Source organism: Notothenia rossii (genome assembly GCF_949606895.1).
Source record: "Notothenia rossii genome assembly, chromosome: 1".
Classification (NCBI taxonomy): domain Eukaryota; kingdom Metazoa; phylum Chordata; class Actinopteri; order Perciformes; family Nototheniidae; genus Notothenia; species Notothenia rossii.
This window is the reverse complement of record NC_136912.1, coordinates 39,846,832-39,866,618: the sequence shown is the minus strand read 5'-3', so window position 1 is coordinate 39,866,618 and position 19,787 is coordinate 39,846,832. Positions and strand designations below refer to the sequence as shown.

General features: G+C 40.5%; 1 long non-coding RNA gene across 2 annotated transcripts; it reads left to right on the top strand.

Annotated features, from left to right (window-relative positions):
- Positions 1 to 3,949: 3,949 nt before the first annotated feature.
- On the top strand, positions 3,950 to 16,534 carry LOC307021981. 2 transcript variants are annotated; one of them, XR_013803291.1, is made up of 6 exons: positions 3,950 to 6,739; positions 7,434 to 7,512; positions 7,594 to 7,732; positions 7,856 to 7,944; positions 13,686 to 13,875; positions 14,697 to 16,534. It is a non-coding gene; the product is annotated as an uncharacterized lncRNA (long non-coding RNA). The 2 variants fall into 2 exon arrangements; XR_013803292.1 differs by having other exon boundaries at positions 3,950 to 6,686; positions 14,697 to 16,533.
- Positions 16,535 to 19,787: the final 3,253 nt, after the last annotated feature.

Sequence of the window (19,787 nt, the reverse complement as noted above, 5' to 3'; positions counted from 1 at the left end):
CTCTAGTCAATGGGTGCTATTCCACCAGACGCGCCGCGCCACGGCTCAGAAGCGTCTCGGTGCTGGGCTCCGTTATAAATAGGATGCAAGTCTATTTTCTATGCGACGCGAGGCGTTGCATAGCGCCGGGCAGGAAGTGGACCGGTAAGAGCATCCAGTCAATCCCCAAATAAACTAATTTTGCAGACCCTATCCCTCCGTAGTCTTTCAAGTACATTACATTACATTGCATTTAGCTGACGCTTTTATCCAAAGCGACTTACAATAAGTGCATTCGACCAGGAAGATACAACCTTGAAGAAAACAGAATCATTTAAGTACATCAGGTTTCATAGAGCCAAACATTTCAAGTGCTACTCAACTGGCTTTAGATAAGCCAGCCCTTTATTAGTATATAAGTGCTTTGTTAGTAGTTCAATCGCTCGAAGTAGGAGGAGAAATGCCAGCGTTCTCCTCCGGTTTACAGGCACTGTGTAAATTATATATAGAATAATTATGATGATGAATGCATTTTTTTACCACTAAAATACAGCAAAACATATTTGATTCATGTTGTTTACAACTGGAGTATTACAATTATTATTAACTGTGTCTGTACAAAGTAGCCTGTCCAGGAAATATGCCCAAATCAACTAAAACTGCGAGCCGGCACGCAAGACGCTCCGCTTCTGAAAGGCTCCTGAAACGCGCCCGGTAGAGTATGACGCCGGAGGAGGCCAGACCAAAACCGCAACGCAGCCGTTACACGACGCAGACAGACCCGGTGGAATCGAGGGGTAAGGCAGTCTCCATCTCCTGGTTCATTCGCTCTGCTTGACCATTGGATTGGGGATGGAATCCGGACAAGAGACTGACACTGGCTCCCAGCAACCTGCAAAACTCAGACCAAAAACGAGAAGTAAATTGTGGCCCCCGATCAGAGACCACATCACTGGGGAAACCATGCAGCCTGAATATTCTCAGGATGAGATGGATTCATTAAAAATAAACCTCTTTTTCGTGAATTACTGAGTTTAGGCAAGTTAATAACGTTTTAATGAAGTTGACTACACAGTATATTCATATTTGTCAGTGCTTTCATGTCAATTCGTCGAACATAAACATAAATGATCGTGAAGAAGATGATTGAGTCAGGATTACAAACCAATTATTTTTGTAGTTGTAAACTCACGTGGATTAACCTGTTATGCCCGAGAGACCCCGGTACCGGGGCAGTGGTTTTTCTTTTCACTAAACTGTGTCTCAGGGCTTCTTAACATTTAAAAACCTATGAATGTCTTATACTCAAATAACAGGGAAAGACGCAGCTATACGATATGAGCCATTTTTGACGAAACAAAACACAAGTCTCACAAGAAGCGTTAGCATTAGCCCTTAGTGAAAACGGGCTGATATATATACATATATATATATACAGTGGTGGCGCCAGAGTATTTTTTTTGGGTAATCTATGGTAGGGCTAAGCCATACAATGATGGGGCTCAAGTCAGTATTTGTAATGTAATTACATACACACTATATCGCACCCCTTGACAGTGAAACGCCACGCGTGAGGCTTTTATTAGCTTTTATTAGTCTCCTTTTATCAGCTAAATTACATCGAGAGCAACAGGTGTGAGTTAACAATACAATAGCCTATTCTGCTAATTCCACGTCGTTACAACATGCGCAGCGGCAGAAACAAGAAAAGTTGGCATATAGAATTGACAGAGAGAGAGAGAGAGAGAGAGAGAGAGAGAGAGAGAGAGAGAGAGAGAGAGAGAGAGAGAGGGAAAGACAGAGAGAGAGAGAGACAGAGAGAGAGAGAGAGACACACAGACACAGGTAAACAGAGAGAGACAGACACATCACACAACAGATGGCCTGTGTCTCTATTGTCATACAAAACACTTTTTCAAATGACCCATTATTCCAAAATATATTCAAAACTCACAATTCACTCTTCAGGTGGGTCGTGTGACTCCGGCACCTGTTCGACTTGTACCTAAATGCGAGGGCGTTTAAGAACAAATCTATCCATCCGAAATATACAATTAATCCTAGAAGTTCTGCTGTCTGTCTGCAATTTACTCTTCGCGAGTTTGGGGACTTTTCACTGTGAACGTGACGTATCAGTCACGACGCATGACGCAGCAGACCCAACGTTTCGTTGCTCTGATTGGCTGTAGGTCTATTCAAACTGTATTCGGAGGCATTTTGATCCGACCGCTGCCGCGCTGATATTATAACCATAGACTTTATATATAAATGAACGTAGGATCCGTGACGTCACCCATAGGATTCTGCAGAGTTGCCGAGAAGCCCTTAGGCTGCGTTCACACCGGACGAGATGCGAATATTCGCTTCGCTCTTATCGCATCACTCTAATCGCTCAAGTTTCACCGCGGCTGCCAGCTGTGTTTACTCGCATCATTCGAACAAGATGCGCTGGCCGGGAGCTACAACTACAACAAAATGAACAAATTTTACCGTGATTAAATTGTAATACACGTTTCTAAATGATGCCGACGTAACAACATACTGATACCGGTTAGTAAAAACCATGAATTAAAGCTTGACAAGTCTGCAGACAAGACGGCAGGCGAAAAACCTTTTTAAATGCTTGTTTTCTGAATGGAGATTGGGTCGACCAGGCTAAGCTAACGTTGTATATGCTCACTCCACACTGATAACAACGGCCTACAGACATAAATAAACCAGTGACTGTATTCGCCATGACACAGACAGTCTGTGGTTTGTAATTGTTTGACTTCTGTACAGTTTCTGAACAGATATGAGGAGCTGTGATCTCTGTGTGCTAACTGCTAACAGCTAATGGCTGATGTTCTCTGGTTGAACGTCAGTGACGGCAGGCTGAGATCCTCACCTCTGATTGGCTTCCGCGAGAACGCGTCACGTGAATTTGACGCTCGAGTTGAAAAAATTGAACTCGCGTTTGACGTGGCCCCCTTCAATCGCCTCAATCGCGTGATTCGCGCCGCGTCCACCGCTTCATGCGGGCCGTCGGAGCGAATTCGCGTCTGATCGTGTCTCTGCATTGACTTTACATGTAATCGCGCCGCCCCCAAACGTCGCATCGCGTCCGGTTTGAACGCAGCATTAGTAGGCGGAGTCGGCCACTAACGGCTCGACAGTGACGTCAGAGTTCAACTCCCGCCTACTCCAGCCTGCTCCAAATAAGGGCAAAGAGGTGGGACCTCCTGCCACCGAGCTGAAAGTTCCAGAGCTAGCTGAAGCTACCAAGCTAAGCTAACATGCTCCCCATCTGCACACTGCCGTGGCATTTTACGTTTCTAAGGTAAGCGGACATGAAACTATTCCCGCAAAACTATAAATAATAATCTAAGTTATTGAGTTTTTAGCATAATACTTCAGAATCTTAAAATCCCTTAACGTTTGTATGCAATTGTGCTAAATTCAACACTGGAATCAAGCAAATATTAATATGTTTGCATGACATTAGTTATTTATATTTTGATATCACTTAATTATACGTTTAATACATTTAAGTCAAGCTAAGGTACATGTGATGGTAGCTAGTTAGTGCTCTTACCTGTGAGGCCTCCTCCAAACAGCATAATAACCAGACTATCATTAAAACTAAGTACCAGTTCTAGATCCTTGACTTTAGACAAACAATTCAAAAGACAACATGTATTTAAAGACAAATCTTTATTTGAATGTGCCTCTTAACCTGATATATTAGTTATACAGTAATAGTATTGACAATCTAAAAAAACTGACCAACTCAACATTCAACTTTATGTTTCTTATTGTCAAAAGCATTCATTATTTTCATTTTCCCCCTCTCAAATTCAGTGTGGACGGATTGAGACAGCGTGGTGTCCACAGAGCAGCTGAGACTTCAGGGAGAAACCTCCGTGTGATGGACGTCCTGTCTGTTGGTTTGGAGAGGACTGAGGGTCTTTCCTCTGCGAGGGGCAGTGTTGGGTGTAACACGTTACAAAAGTAACGGAGTTACAGTAATATATTACTTTTTGCTGTAACGAAGTAATGTAACGCATTACTAATGCAATTTGGGTAATATATTACCCGTTACAATGCTCAGTAACGCAGTTACAACACATTTTAACCCGAAATTAAATGGTGTTTTGTTGAATGTACTAACATAGCGAGACATTACGACACCAGACAAATTGTGCGGGTAGATTAGTAAACCTGGTGTGTTTATCCTTTAGGCTTCGCGTCGGGATCTTCGGGGCAGTTGAATGTTATGAACCCTCTATTAAAAAAAGAGAACAGAGCAAAAAATACAAACAACAAATTGTGTCAGGTGCGCGTGACCTGCTCCGCTGCGCGTGCATCATTTCAAAAGTGCTTCCAAAGCAGTGACACACATCTGTGGATAATCAAATACGAAAATGGTTAAAGCAACCATCACTAAACGCCAGCAACACAGCATCTACTGCAGACAGTAGCAACAGGTCAGATGGGGACATCACGTTACTAGGGATGTAACGATACCAAAAACTCACGGTACGATAATATCGCGATAACAAGCCCACGGTACGGTATTTATCGCGATATTGAATAATAAAGGGAAGAAGAAAAAAAATCTGAATTTTTTTTCAATAAAACATTTTTTTACTCGGAAAAGTTTTTTTTATTACATAATAAATCTGATTTTTACAGCATTTTTGTAGGATAGCAGTATTTTAAAGTGTCAAAAACAAAGTGACAGTAACAGACTGGAACAAGAAAACCAGTGTTTTTGTACCTACTAGTACTACCAAACAAAGTAAGCATTTTCTTTATGCCACTGCATCTCACAAATAAACAAGGACATTTAATAATCAGACCCTGCAATAAAATAAATCAAGTTTCACTTTAGTTTTTCAAGTAACTCAACTCAAACTCACTAGTCACTCACTCAGCATCATCAGACCGGTTTTTAGGAATATGAGAATGTCCACATTTCCAGGTATTTATAAGCTGGGATGTTTGGGCATTTACAATATCCCCTGCTCTGGAAAAAACTCTCTCGCTTGGTACTGATGTTGCTGGGACAGCAGTGGTCGCGTTAACCGAATATTTTATTTAACAATGACGGAAAAATCTGAAAGCAGTCTGTCATTTTGACAGATTAGAACAAACTCGGAACAGCACCAACGTTTCCCCGCAGCGAGGCTCTGGTGTTATGCCGTGTTATGCATGCCCTCCAAAAGGAAATGATATAGTTTCCAAACCGTACTTTGCCGTACAGATCAATACATGTCTGGGAGGTCTTGCTTTACGCTGTGCGCGTCGCGCAAGGTGCATGCACACACGGCATAACACCGCCCCCCCCCCCCCCCCCCCCCCCGCTGACAGTTCACGAGCATGCTCTATCGTGAACTTTTCAGACCCGACGGGTAATAAGGGATTATGACGGATATTTTATGATCCTGTCTGTCGAAATGACGGACAGCGAAAAAGTCTAACGCCAGGCTTATTGACAGGGCGAGATATAAATATATGGTTGATACTTGTCAATGTCTCTAGGTGTTTAAATGTAGCCCTGTAAATACGATGTCCTTTTGTGTTATCTGTTGTTTTATTTTCATGTTGTAACCTACTTGCTGCCATGTTAGACAGGTATCTCTTGAAAAAGAGATCGATGATCTCAATGGGACCACCTGGTTAAATAAAGGTTTAAAAAAAAAAAAGTGTTTACAAAAAATAATATATATTTTTTTAATTAATTTTTTTTGAAAATCGCGGTAGATTTTGTCAGTCTCACGACGGTATTGGGAAGTTTATTTACCGCGATATTCGGTATATCGTTACATCCCTACACGTTACCCTCCGTTGTGGACACTAGCTTACTCCCGCCTGACTCGCCGCCCTCGCTCCCGGAGCAGCAGTCTTCGTCGCCCGAAACTACGCCGCCCCTCTGCGGCCCGCAGGTGCCAGGATACCACGGCAAAACAGAGCCTGCCCAGGTATGTCTAAACAAGTACCCGCCTGTACAGTGGGGTTAGGCGGTCATTTTGCAGCTTGTGGTATACAAATAGACAATGGAATATTCATGTGAAAATAGTGCCATATTCTGCCATGCCTGTATAAATGTTGGGTCAAAAATAATGCATACAATAGCACAGATGCCTTCACCACGAATGGCTACAAAAATATCTCATATCCCAAGCTTATCAACCAGCTAATGTTGCAGCTGAAATGTTCTCGAGGTCACAAAGTCAACCTCACATGATGATGTCCCTGCTGAAAAAACCAGCATAGACCAGCTTAAGATGGTTGCTGGTTTTAGCTAGTGTTAGGCTGGTGTTAGGCTGGTTTAGTTGGTTTTCCAGGCTGGACAAGCTGGCCAGGCTGTTCTTGCTGGTTCAAGACCAGCCTGGTCAGCTAAACCAGCATAGCCCTGAATGGATTTCATGCTGGTCCATGCTGGTTTTAGCTGGTCTATGCTGGTGAAGCTGGTATTTATGCTGGTCTACCAGCAGTCTTGCTGGTGAAACTGAAACAGACACAGACAGACAGAGAGGGCGGGACACGGGGTAACGGCGAGACGGCAGTGGTTGAAACAAAGCGGTATTGTTTTGACTGGCACTAACGGTCGAGGAGTGAAGATCAGTTGAACGTTTCTGTGACTCCACCCAGCGGCTGCTGGCACCCGCTGACAGCTCTGACAGCTCTGTCTACTGGGAAACGCGCTAAAAGTTCCTCTGGAGGTAAGCAACACTACACAATTTCACCAAGTCAGAGAGTAAAAGCTTTCTCGAAGGTTCGTTTTGCTTTCTTACAACGTTACGTTAATGTTAACTTAACCTTACGTTTGCTAGGAGGCAAACGTACGGCTGTTAACGGCTGTTAACGGCTGTCTTAGCTAACAACAGTTAGCAGCTAACAACAGTTAGCAGCTAACGTTTTCTGTAGTTTGTGTTTCCCCTGAAAAATGTGATACTATTTAAGGGTAACTTAACTTAACGTTATCTTACAAGTTGAGAGAGTTACATTTTGTTAAAATCGTCAATGTAATGCCATTAGAGGTGTTATGTTGAACATGAAGTTAGCTAACTGTAGCTCTCTACCAAAGGTTAGCATGTTAAGCTGTACTTTCTGTGGCAGCTAGCTTAATACAAAAAGGGTTTTTGTGCTTCATGTAAACTTTTCTTACAAATGTGTGTTAATCTACCTGAAATTGTGGGGACAGTTTTTTTCTACTTTATGATACAGACCATTGTTGAGGAGATGCAAAACATACTGTAAATGAGTTGGGTCCGACATATACCTTGAGTAATGTTACTTTTCTGCTAAAAAATTAAACCTTATGAGATGAGGACATCACCAAAGTGTGTGAGTCAGTCAGGGGATTTTATCTGTTCTTTGCATGCCATACAGGGCCTATGCACACACTGCTCTGGTATTAATTAAAAATATAATTGTAAAATGTAAGTCTCGCTCTTGTCATTGTTCAGGCTTTGCATTTGAACTCCTATGACTGGTTGCTGACTTGAAGGGAACGACTTCCTGGCCTTCCTGACATCCAGGAAAAAGGTGAGATTCTAATCCATTTCAATGCCAAAAGCAAGTTGTTGTTTTGAACATTTTTTAATATGATTTTTTGGGGAATTTCAGTTTTATTGGACAGTAGAGATCTACTGGAAACAGCGGAGAGGGAGGAGATGATATGCAGCAAAAGACCGAGCCGGATGGTTGCTGCTCCATGTGGAACGTGTTCTATCAGGGAAAGAACTTTGGTACCCAGTTATTTATGGTATTGAGTTTGAATTTAGCTTTTGGAATGTAATTTCCAACTGTGCATTGTAAAGACTGAAAAAACAGGCTCAGGTTAAAGCTTGTCCTCCTGTCTTCTCTTATTGCCTTATCTTTCTTTCAGGTGTAACATCTACCAATGGTTGTACATGACACCACCTCTTTGCTGTCCTACTAGTCAACCCTCCTGATCAGGTCCTTTCCTAAATAGTGGTAAGTTGTTTTACAGTTCAGTGTACGTTAATTTAGCAACTTAATGCCTTACTGCTGTTGAATAAACCCTATATATATATATATATATATATATATACTAGGGCTGTCCCGAATACCATTTTTCGGGCTCCGGATATTATCAGCAGCGAATATTCGGTGCGGAGAGATTATTATTATTTTTTAATAAAATATTTTTTTCCAAAAGGTTTCATAACACGCTCAGAATCCGAGACACCTGACAACACGCTGTTAAGCAGAAGTGCAGAAAGAGCATACTATCACGATTTATATTTATTTATTGTCTCAGTACTTGCATACATTAAAACTAAATGTGTCCTCTGCATTTAACCCAGCCGCAGTGCAGCGCCCGGGGACCAAATCTGGTTCCAAATTCCGTCTATAATGTTTTAGAACCTGAAGATACAAAACACATATTTCTGTTATAACAACAATACTTTTAATAACATAGCCGTAACAGTAGGCCTAACAGTGTAACACTTGTTACCGATACAGTAAACCAGGGATCACCAACTACATTTGTCCAAGGGCCAACATTTATCCAATAGACACTAATTTTGAAGTTGTTGACCGGGGAGGGATTACATTTTCTAAATGTAATCAGTTACTGAATACTGAATAATATGCTCTGAAAGTAATCAGAATACAGTTACAGTTACGTGTCTTAAAAAAGTATTCAGATTACTTTTAGAATACTTTTGGCATACTTTCTTTTTCCAGAACAGATGGGTATGTTTTGGTGAACAGGAGACACTTATTTTACTGTTTTAATGGCTTATCAAGAACTCAAACACAACATCTTGGTGTCATTCTGGACAGCTCCCTCTCATTTGCACCCCACATAAAAAAAAATCACCCGGACTGCATTGTTTGTACTGTCTTAAACCTTTCCTTAGAATAGGTTATGAATTGTAAGGTGCTTTGAAAGGCGCCCCTAAATAGAATGAATTATCATTATTATTTATTATCTGAAACGATGTAATAACTTTTAAAACTGTTTCCAGTCACTTGCCCCACGCATTCAGCAGCAGCAGGCCATTCACTTTGATTTGATCCCGTTATGAAATGTCATCATTTCGACAATAAATAAATGCTACATAAACGTTATCTTACACATTTTATATAACCATCTCCGTTTCTAACTTTCAATATATTTTAAAAGAGATCTCTCTCTCTCTCTCATCTGCGTGCGGGGGCGGGGCCTGACAGACACGCTGGATCTCTCTCTCGCTCACAGACATGCTGCAGCGCTGTGCAGTGTGCAGACAGTTCTGCCGGTAATGAATATTACATTTTGTGAGGAAACTTTTCCACCAATAATTCCAATAAGTATTCCAAAATGTATTCACTTCAGGTTTATGAAAGTAACTGTAATCAGATTACTCGTTTTTCAAATGTAACGCCAGCTGAATACAGTTAGCCTAATTTATTTTTGTATTCTGATTACGTAACGCCGTTACATGTATTCCCTTACATGTATTCCGTTACAACCCAACCCTGCTTCTAGGCTACTGTCCAGCAGCTCCAGCCTCTCTGTTGGACTCTGTCGCAGCGGGGCTGCTGCTGTGGTGCCGAGCGCACAAAGCAGACTCTTCACAACGAAGGATCACTTCTTCTTCAAGGCAGGGAAGGTTTCGCAGTAGGCAGTCTACTGTCCCGCAGCTGCTGCCTCTCTGTTGGACTCCGGTACTGCACCTTACTCACGAGACGTTGTAAAAAATGGGTGGGGGGCGAACGCACTAGCCACTCCGCCAACGTCACAGTCACCCCCGTTGTGCGGGCCGGATGAGAATGTCTGGCGGGCCGGATGTGGCCCGCGGGCCGCCAGTTTTTATTTAAATAAATGGAGAACGAAAAATAAATGAATGAACTTTATGCCAATAATTGCCTTAGCCCCAGATGTTCCCACATTACTCCTATTATTTTCACTATTCGGATAAAATTGAAAAACTAATATAAAAAACAATTTGGTTGCTTGCTTGCAACTATTTTCCAAGCAAAGTAAGTGCACGTTTTTATCATTTGTAACGTTACTGTTTAAACGGCGGATAAAGCAGCTTCATCATGGCAACTTGACAACAGCTAAGCTAGGCTACTACTTACAGCATCCAGGTGACTTTTCAGAGTTGTTGTGCCACCGTGGTAGGCCAGTTTCTTGTCGCATATTTGGCACACTGCCTTCTTCTTACCGTCGTCCAATTTAAAATGGTCCCACACAGCTGAAGTCTTCGGCATTTTATGTTCAGGGTTGTGAAGCGAGATGAAGCGTGCCGTTTGTGACTGTGAGAGAACGCGATGTCAGGAGCACAGGCTGAGATTGTATATATTTTCGCATTTTAACAGTTCAATTCAAAAGTATAAATATGGTATAAGAATATGGCAATTCGCCTTTATTGATAGCATACATTTAGGAAAAAAAAAATAAAAAAACGAATATCCGAATAATGAAATCGAAACCCAAATGGTTGGCCAACGAACGAATATTCGAATAGTCGAATATTCGGGTACAGCCCTAATATATACATCCATCAGCAATCAATAAAACAAATCGTCCAACACAAAATAGAAGAAATCTGGAGCTATTCTATTTATTTTTATACAACAGCATCTATTGGGACTGCTCATTGATGTCGTCAAGAAACATTGAGTCTACCTTTTGTAGTCGGCCTCTCAGAATGTTTATCATTTCTTTGTCTGTTAACATTCCTATAGTCATTAGTTTTTTTATTGTTGATATTGTTTTGTTCTTTATTTTTGTTGTGAGAATCACTTTGCAATTGTGTAAGTGCTATATAAATAGTTATACTAATATTATTGTTGTTACCATCATTACTATTATTAAAGGCCATGTAATGCATCTAACACAGGTGTTTTTTAACATGTAGTTTAGATATCACCAGAATAAAAATAAATAATTTTTTTTAAAGTTTCGTCATAATTAAATGACATATACGTTAAAAACCGATGTTGGTTCCGAAGTTTGCCGAGTACGCCCCCGATCACTCCCGAACGAGCGGTGACGTCACACGTGGCAAACATTGCCATTTGATCAAATCAGTCCAAATGGCAAGCAACGCGATAACTTCAGACAGCGACAGCGACAGCGATCATTCAAGCTCAGATTCAGTGGGTTATCTGGATTCAGTTACAGAAGTAGAGAGTGAACCAGCTAGCCTTTCACTTCAAGGCATTTTGCCTTATAAGTACGAGCCTCCTGCCCAGCAATCGAACAACGAGGCAGAAACTTGTGAAAGAGAAGCGGATTCCGCAGCCGGCGAGACTCGAGTCGGCAATACTGAATGGTAAATTCTGTTTTATTTAATTTGACCTGCACTAAATGTCGATCTTAATTTGTCATCTGTTCCTCACACGTCCGGCAGATATTGTTTTGTTTTTTAATGTTATGTACAATATTCAGGTGTAGGGCTACATGTCAATGCTGTGAAAGCATGCCCACTGCAGATGAATGTGTATGCTGCAGAGAGATCTGGCAGGTGATGGAACAAATAGACAGTTTGCAACCTACTGACCAGATAGCAGAGTCCTGCATCGGGTCGGGTATCCGCGGGTACCCGACGGGTGACCCGCAAAAAAGGTGATTTGCGGGTGGTATTTTTTCAAACGCTTTTTTCCGGGTTCACTTCTGGGTAAAACAAAGATGATGCGGGTCCGGTTGCGGGTGTTGCATAATAAATATATTTAAACAATAATAATTTAGTTTAATGTTTAAATCCTCAGACCTCTCCTCCGCGGTACCGAGCATAATCATAACCTCTGCAGTGCATCTATCTGCTGCTGAGCGCACCACATTCTGAATGGCTGAGGTGAAGCTCTCTATAGCGGAGAATACAGCATTTTCAATAACTCTTCCTCAAGAGCAAAATCCAACGTCTGGGAGGCTTTTGGTGTCATCCTAGATGGAGAAAATAAACAACATCCCAGGCTTTTTGAGCCAAATATGCAACTGCGTGTGTTAATAATTGCACGTTGTCACATATATGCGGGTTCGGTTCGGGTTGCGGATCATGTGCCGGCGGGTCGGGTCGGGTTGCGGGACTAATTGGCAATATGTGCGGGTAGCGGGGCGGGTTCGGTACTGCACGTCACGGGTGCGGGGCGGGAGCGGGTCTTGAAAATCAGACCCGTGCAGGACTCTGCCAGATAGAAGACACCGACGAGAAACCAAGGTGCATTATTAGCCACCCAGGCTTTAGAGAAGGCTGTCTCAGTGTTTGGACACTGAAAATAGCGTATCTTCAATACAAACAACAACACAGAGCAGTTGATGGCCCACTACACCAGTAAGTAAATATTGATTGACCCAACTGCCTATTGCAGCTTTGCTTTCATATAATACTTTTAGTCGCTACAGATATGGTACACTTTTAAAGATACCATTAAACTCTTTCAAGCAGTCAAAAACAGCTTGGCTTTTATTTTTTCTGTGTATGCAAGTTCAATGTATGCTTGAGAAAAGAAACAACTACACATGTGAGGAAATATATAAGAGGTCTATGATTCTGTCAAGCAGTCATGTATAACCTCATATTTATTTTGTACAAGTAAAATACAAATATCATGTTATAAGCCAATTTGTAACCATTGCTACATAATAGTAGGCTACTACATAACATTTTATTTTTCTCCAAATATATTTATAATCTGTATACTTTTTTTTCATTAGGAAGTATCGATATACAGCTTATCGACAGTTTGTACGTTGGTGCTGGGGTGTAGGCCTACTCGGCCCAAAAATCAGAGTCCCGCTGCATGTGCTGTAACCGAGATACGGAAGACTTACCCTGAGCCGGGAGGCCGCTATCAGGGATTTCAATGGCCAAATCTGTAATTTGACATAAATCATGCAGCTGAACTGGTTAAAATGGTTTCGCATGATGTAAATAATTTACAAAGTACATCATTTACAATATTATTTTTCCAAAGAAACATGTAAATATAACAACATTTTCCAAATCACAAATTTGTAAGATTGTATTAATTTACTGTTTGATAAATAAAAAAGGGTTCTTTTGTTAATTTTTCACTTGTAACATTTTATCTTTATTGCAGTGTACATTAGTCTATTTTGGTATATGTGCGAGCCCACAAATAATTAAAAGTGGTAAAAATAATAAAGATATTCAGACGTAATTCATTTTTGGCCTTACTTATTTCACTTCAACTTTTATATATTTCAGTCACTAGGCAAGTTCACTGTACTCTGGTGACATTTAGCTCAAGCTGGCATAACACATGTAGTAACTTAATTCTGACCCGAGTTTTGTGCACAATCTTCCAGCACCCATGATCAATGTTTTATAGCAATCAGGAAACATTCACAGCTCACAACTACACATCGCTTCCCCATCATGAATTGTTAGATAAAAAAAGTTTAGCGAGGTCCGGTTACACATATGTTGAGCGAAAATAGCGGAAGGATACAAAACAAACAATCCAGACGAGGCTGGTGTTTGCCACGTGTGACGTCACACAGCTGGGTTAATGGCTGGCAAGCTTTTCGCTACCGGAGCGGAATAACACGGGAAAGTGGCACACATTTCATGTTATTTGGGGGGTATTTATGGAAAGAATCATTGATGTTGATATGTCAAATGAAACAGTGGAAAGTGATGAAGCGATTTATTAACACAGAATAACTTTTATTTTGGACATTACATGGACTTTAATAACGTCTTCTTTGTTTTCTTTATTTATCGCTGCAGAAAGGATCATGCCAGCCCACATCAAACACCTGATCAAGAACTTGTGAATCTTCAGCCAGAAAAGATGAGAACACCTGTTCAAAGTTCCAGTTCCCTGTACATCGAACCATGCTTGTGCTCTGTTCCACATGTCTTCAGTCCGTTCTGGACCCCATGACTCGGACACTAGTTCCACCAAGGCTCATTAGAGGTAAGCAGTGGTAGCAGAGTGGAGTTATCTTTGTATTTAGGCTGCAAGTCGACAAGAATAGATTACAAATCGCTTAAAAAAAGGTTCAGACAAGAGGCACCATGTGTTACGCAGGTGTGGCGCTGATATAGTTTATATAATATGCGGTTTAATTTTTAAATTAAATGATTTCCGGTGCAGAGAAAAACACTCGAGGTGGATGTATAAAGTACATACTGGTGTTAATAAAATATAGCGTATATCCCTCAATTTATCGACAATAAAAATGACAATACATACTTCCGGGTGTAAAGTAATATATCTATCATGTAGATCCTACACATCCACTGGAGGTAGATTCTGAAAGTAAAATATACACTTCTCACTAGAAATGTAATCATAAAGCATTATTATGGCCAAACTATCCTACAATTTAGGATTTTCCACTGAAAAAAGTGTTGGATTAAATATTCAAAGGTTTTATTCTCATATGCTCAGCAGCTACAGTGTAGAAATTGCAATGAAATCTTTCTGACCTGAGCTCCTCCAACAATGCAACATATATAATAAAATACAAAAATACAAAATAAAAAGTAGTGCAAAAGGTTTATATACATGTAATATAATATAATATGATATTTACAAGAACAGAATGTGAAATTAAATAATGTAAATTAAGAAAAAAATTAAATACGGTGTATTGCGTGGATAATAGACCCAATCACAGTTAATGTTCAAAACAAAAATGTGATAATTTTTTCTTTTTCATCTCACAGAGCACATATTTAAGTAATCATAACACATAGCTAAAAGTTAATATGTTTTGCCTTTCTCTTTTCAAGAGTGCTTCAGAGGATGGCTGAATTCACAAAAAATGGAGAAGACCGAGAGGGAGAAGTTACTACATTTCACAAAAAATACAGGACCTTGTGAAAATCGGAAAGAAACAGTTGAAGGAAACTGCTTAAAAATATGAAGTAATGGGTGTTTTGAAAATGTTTTCAAATTTGTGTTAATGTTCATTGTGTGTTATAAATTATTTTACTGCTTCTAATCATTTGATTTATGAGTATTTATTTACGGACATTCTATACATTCTGGTACCTTTCTGGTAAGGTACAGATGGAGCACTGAATTTCGGACTCCAGCCTACAGCTTCCTGCCTACCACCAGCCAAAGACCAGTATAGAGTAGAGATGTTAAGATTCACCGATTTGCATCGGTGCACCGGCATAAACGTTCAAGATGCGAGTGCACCGGTTGAAAGAGTGCACATCGGCTACAGTTTGGGTTGAACTCGCGATGCATCGATTGCGTAGCGTCTTTGCATCGGTAAAAAAACGATTCATTCATATAAAATCCCCTTATCTTGTCAACGTTCAGCAGAGACGATCTTTGATATTTGCTTCGCCACTACGGAGAACGAGAGTCTCAGTTATCAACACACACGGAAGTTGAGGAGAAAGAGAAACACAGCGCACCGAAAAATACCTACAAATCAAACGTTTGGCAACACTTTGGATTGTTCAAGAAAGACGGTGTAATAGTCATTTATGCTATATAGTTGACCGCAGGTCATGGAGAGTAATAAGGTATCCGTAGACCTTTATATGAGTTATCTTTATTACTTAACAGGTCTACAGCCATGATACATAGATCCGTCCTAGATGCGGACTTGCATACACACAGTATCACTCCGCAGCCGCACCCCATCAGTAACGTCCTGATGGTATATGTGCGCGGCACTATTACTACAGACGGTCAACTTGAAAAATCACTCGCAAATTGTTAACGATGCCGAGCCACTTTAAAGTACACAAGTAGTACGAGGAACTTGGCGACGCACATAAAGAGGCGACATGGGGTCTGCGGCTGAAAAGAGAAACCTGAAAGTGAGACATATGAGTTAAATCACTCAGTGAGGTGTTCTGTCAGAGAGAGGTGTTTAGCTTACAGCAGCCTGTGACGGCCAATAATAATTTAAATGTCTTCCTTACTGTAAGCAGTTATGAAATACCTGTTTGTGAAAGGTTATTTGTTTTCTTTATTGTTCAGATAGAAACCACTGCTTTCTGCTCACTGGTGAGTTAGCCTCTGAGTGTTAAGCACATCAGGCTGGCAGCTGTATGGGCATTGCTCTATGGTAGCTGTTATTTGCACATTGTTAATCATGAGCAATGCATCCTTACATTGTTTAACTGTGAGGTGTTATACAATTGTACTCTGGAGAGCTTTTAAAGGTAAAAAAAATAAACGGCATGATGGGATGTGCAGTACCAAATATGTAAAGCACTTTTTTGTTAATGTATGATTTGCTGCATATAAGGAATAAAACAAAAATCCTCTGTCGTACCATATTGAAGTATCATTATTTTTGCATCGTGTTGAATCGCATTGTATCTCCCCGAATCGCATAATGTTGAATCAAATCGTATCGAACTGTATCGCAACAGGGTTGAATCGTATCGTATTGCATCGCCTGGTGTTTCAAAGGTATCGTTAATGTATCGTATCGTGGCAACGTATCGAGATGCACATCGCATCGGCCTCAGTGATGGAGATGCACATCCCTAGTATAGAGGAATGTTAAGCCCTCCCACTATTTTCAAAGAGGGTGTTGCCAGATTTTCAATTTCAGGTTTTAACCAGGAGATGGCGCTTCATTCACAAATACAGAAAGACAAGTTTCATGGACTTTCAGTTGTGTTTTGAAGAGCATTTGAACACATCAATATTTTAGATCAACTAAAGTATATCTAATCTTGTAATTCAATAATATATAGTCTTTATATATTAAATAATCATAATTATAATGTAAATGTTTACATTACACTTCTTTATTTGTTATGCTCATACTTTAACCTTTACAATCGTTTGCTTTAATATGCAGTATATTTTTGTGTTTGCTTCCTCTTGCTCCCTTTCGGACACATACTGTATGATTTATTATTATTATTAATATGAAGATATTATTAAGATAAGATAAGATGTTACTTTATTGATTTAACATTTTAGTTTAGAATGTGCTGTCCCACGGTAATTCAGAAGGCTCACAGGTCACATTCCGACCATTATTTAAAACAATAGGTGCTTTCACACCGTCTACAGTTTGATTTGTATAGAGGGAGCTCTGTCAGTTTTCGAATTACCCATTTGCTTTCGGGGAGCCCTATTTTTCAGAGCACATCCTGCTACTAAATATGTCACACGCACGCTCTGTTGACTGGCGCAGCAGCGCGGATGCGATCAATTGCTATAAAAACACTCTTCTACTAATACAGACGGTGTCACTATGCCGGCGGATGTGGCCGTTGTTGAAGCCTCTTCAGGCTCCGCATCGGCAGGCCTCTCCCTCGGTGTGGAGCTGTCAAACTCGACCCTAACGCCGCTTACAGCCGGCCAACTAAAAGTTGTTTTCCGTTCACGTTGTCATTTTTAGACTCCTTCGCTTCTTTGCTTGTGAATCCAAAAGCTGTGACGCTTGGCTGTTTTCGTTTTGCCATATCTTTTTATTACACAGCCAGAGTTAAAAAAAATATCAATATGAACATTTCAAATACCGCGCCGGCATCACCGCCATAATCATAGCAACGTAAGTAAGAATGCAGCGCCGCCACATACAGATGGCAACACCCAGACATATTCACAAATATAAAACACATTTTCAGAAACTGTAATGAACAATAACTATTATTTATTTCAAGAACTGTTATTTACAGAAACTCAACATTTCTAATCTGTGTGACACAAATATGCACGATTGTTTTGGGCTCCCCCTATTTATCTCAAAGTCAGCCTTCAGGGGAGCTCCCTCCCTCTTCGGGGGAGCCAAGGTCCTCCTAGCTCCCCCCCATTTCGAACAGTGTCTGTGGCTGAATGGCCAGCGATTAGGTGCGGCGCATTTGTCATAGGTGATCAGAGCTAACTGCCTGCCGTCAGATTTCATTTAAAAAACAGATCTGATTTTAAGACTATTTCTGCGCTCATAAAGAATGATAAGAATAAGAATAATGCGTATTGAACTGGTTTCCTTAATTAGTGAGTTTATTTAACACTAGAACCGCCAATCGGGTCAATTTGTGTGATGTGTGTTGTGTGTTTGTGTGTGCAATGTAACTTTTTTTCAATAAAATATTAAAGTCTCCCAGTCCCTGACTTTTCCTGAAAGTGTGTTATGTAGCACCCTATGTTGTTAAAAATTGCATTCTAATAGCAGGATTTGACAGGTTTAGGTAGGCCTATACAAAAACCTCTGGCGGTTCTAGTGTTAAGGTAATTAGGTACAGTAGAAGCCCTTTTTTATCACTAACGAATTTAGCAGTTGAACATAAAAGTCAACTAACTGAGGGTCACTTGCAATGACAGTGTTGTGTCTAACTGTAAGCTTGTCACTCAGAGTAACCTACCGTTAATTTAGCTGCTGAAGAAGAAAGATCAAGGGGGGAGGGGGGGAGAGAGCTGTGGTTGATGGGCCATTAGTTGTGTAAATACACAGCTGAGAGCTGCCGTTTCATTCAGACTGTTTAAAAAACTGTAACAACGGACTATTTTTCTTAGCGGATGCATGTCAATTTAAATCAATACATACAACTATTTTTTAAATCAATACATACAACTATTTTTTAAATCAATAAAAACATTTTCTAAATCCATAAAAGCATTTCAATTAATATTGGGAGTCATGTCGTTACTTTGTTGAGAATTTGGCCGTGTAATAAGCGGGATAATTTGCAGCGACTTGTTCCTTATGGGGAAAATAACACCCGTCATGTGTGTGTAGAGGTGTGTGTGGTTAAAACACTTTCATGAAGTGAAGGAATTTCCTTCTATAAAACAGCTGTGGGCAGCAGTGAGTGTCACGGACATGAATTCATAGATCAAGGCAGACTGGTGCACACACTCTCCTGTCCTGCCAGACGACACGCCCGTTCTAAGCCGTGTCCCTCACTCCTCACATCCCAAGCATCCCCACAAGTGTATTATGTTGTTACATCGTTTCAGATGTTATGTTTCAGTTGTGCTCTTTCTATGTTCAGTGATGCAAACTTGTCACCTTTCGGCGAAATTCGCCGCTTTGAATCCAAAATAAGTCGTTTGTGTGATTCATGTAGATCTGCAATACAAATATTTTTGGGGTATGGGGGGGGCTGGGACCCGGAGTAATCTGCGGCCGTGAGCTGTTATGTGCCATCATGACACGCATGGTGTTCTTTTTTTATATATTATAATGAAGTACGAGCTGTGTGCTCGAGTCTTCCTGCCTGTCGGCTCTGCTCATGGATGTATAATAAGGCTCTGCTGCTCCGAGATGATGGTCTAGCTTCAGCAGCTACATTACCCACGGGTGCGTTCGTTAATATTAACTGTGCGTCCGGAGTCACTGTGGCACAGACTGGACCGCTAGTGAACAGCTGTTAGAACGGGCCGTTCAGGTGTTCAGAGCAGAGCTCCCTGTCGGAGCGGCAGAGCGTGATGTGAACTGAAAAGTTTTTCTGTGGCAATATTATTTAAGGAATCGTTGAGCTAGCTAGCTAGCATACATTGTCATTATCTGCTAACGTTAGCTTTAGCCTTCTATTTCTAATAGTTTTTTTCATAGGCTATAAACAGAGGTGGTATAAGTATATATATTGTACTTGAGTAAAAGTAGAAGTACTCAGATCTTGTACTTGAGTAAAAGTAGAAGTACTCAGGTCTTGTACTTGAGTAAAAGTAGAAGTACTCAGATCTTGTACTTGAGTAAAAGTAGAAGCACACAGATCTTGTACTAGAGTAAAAGTAGAAGTACTCAAATCTTGTACTTGAGTAAAAGTAGAAGCACACAGATCTTGTACTAGAGTAAAAGTAGAAGTACTCAAATCTTGTACTTGAGTAAAAGTAGAAGCACTCAGGTCTTGTACTTGAGTAAAAGTAGAAGCACACAGATCTTGTAC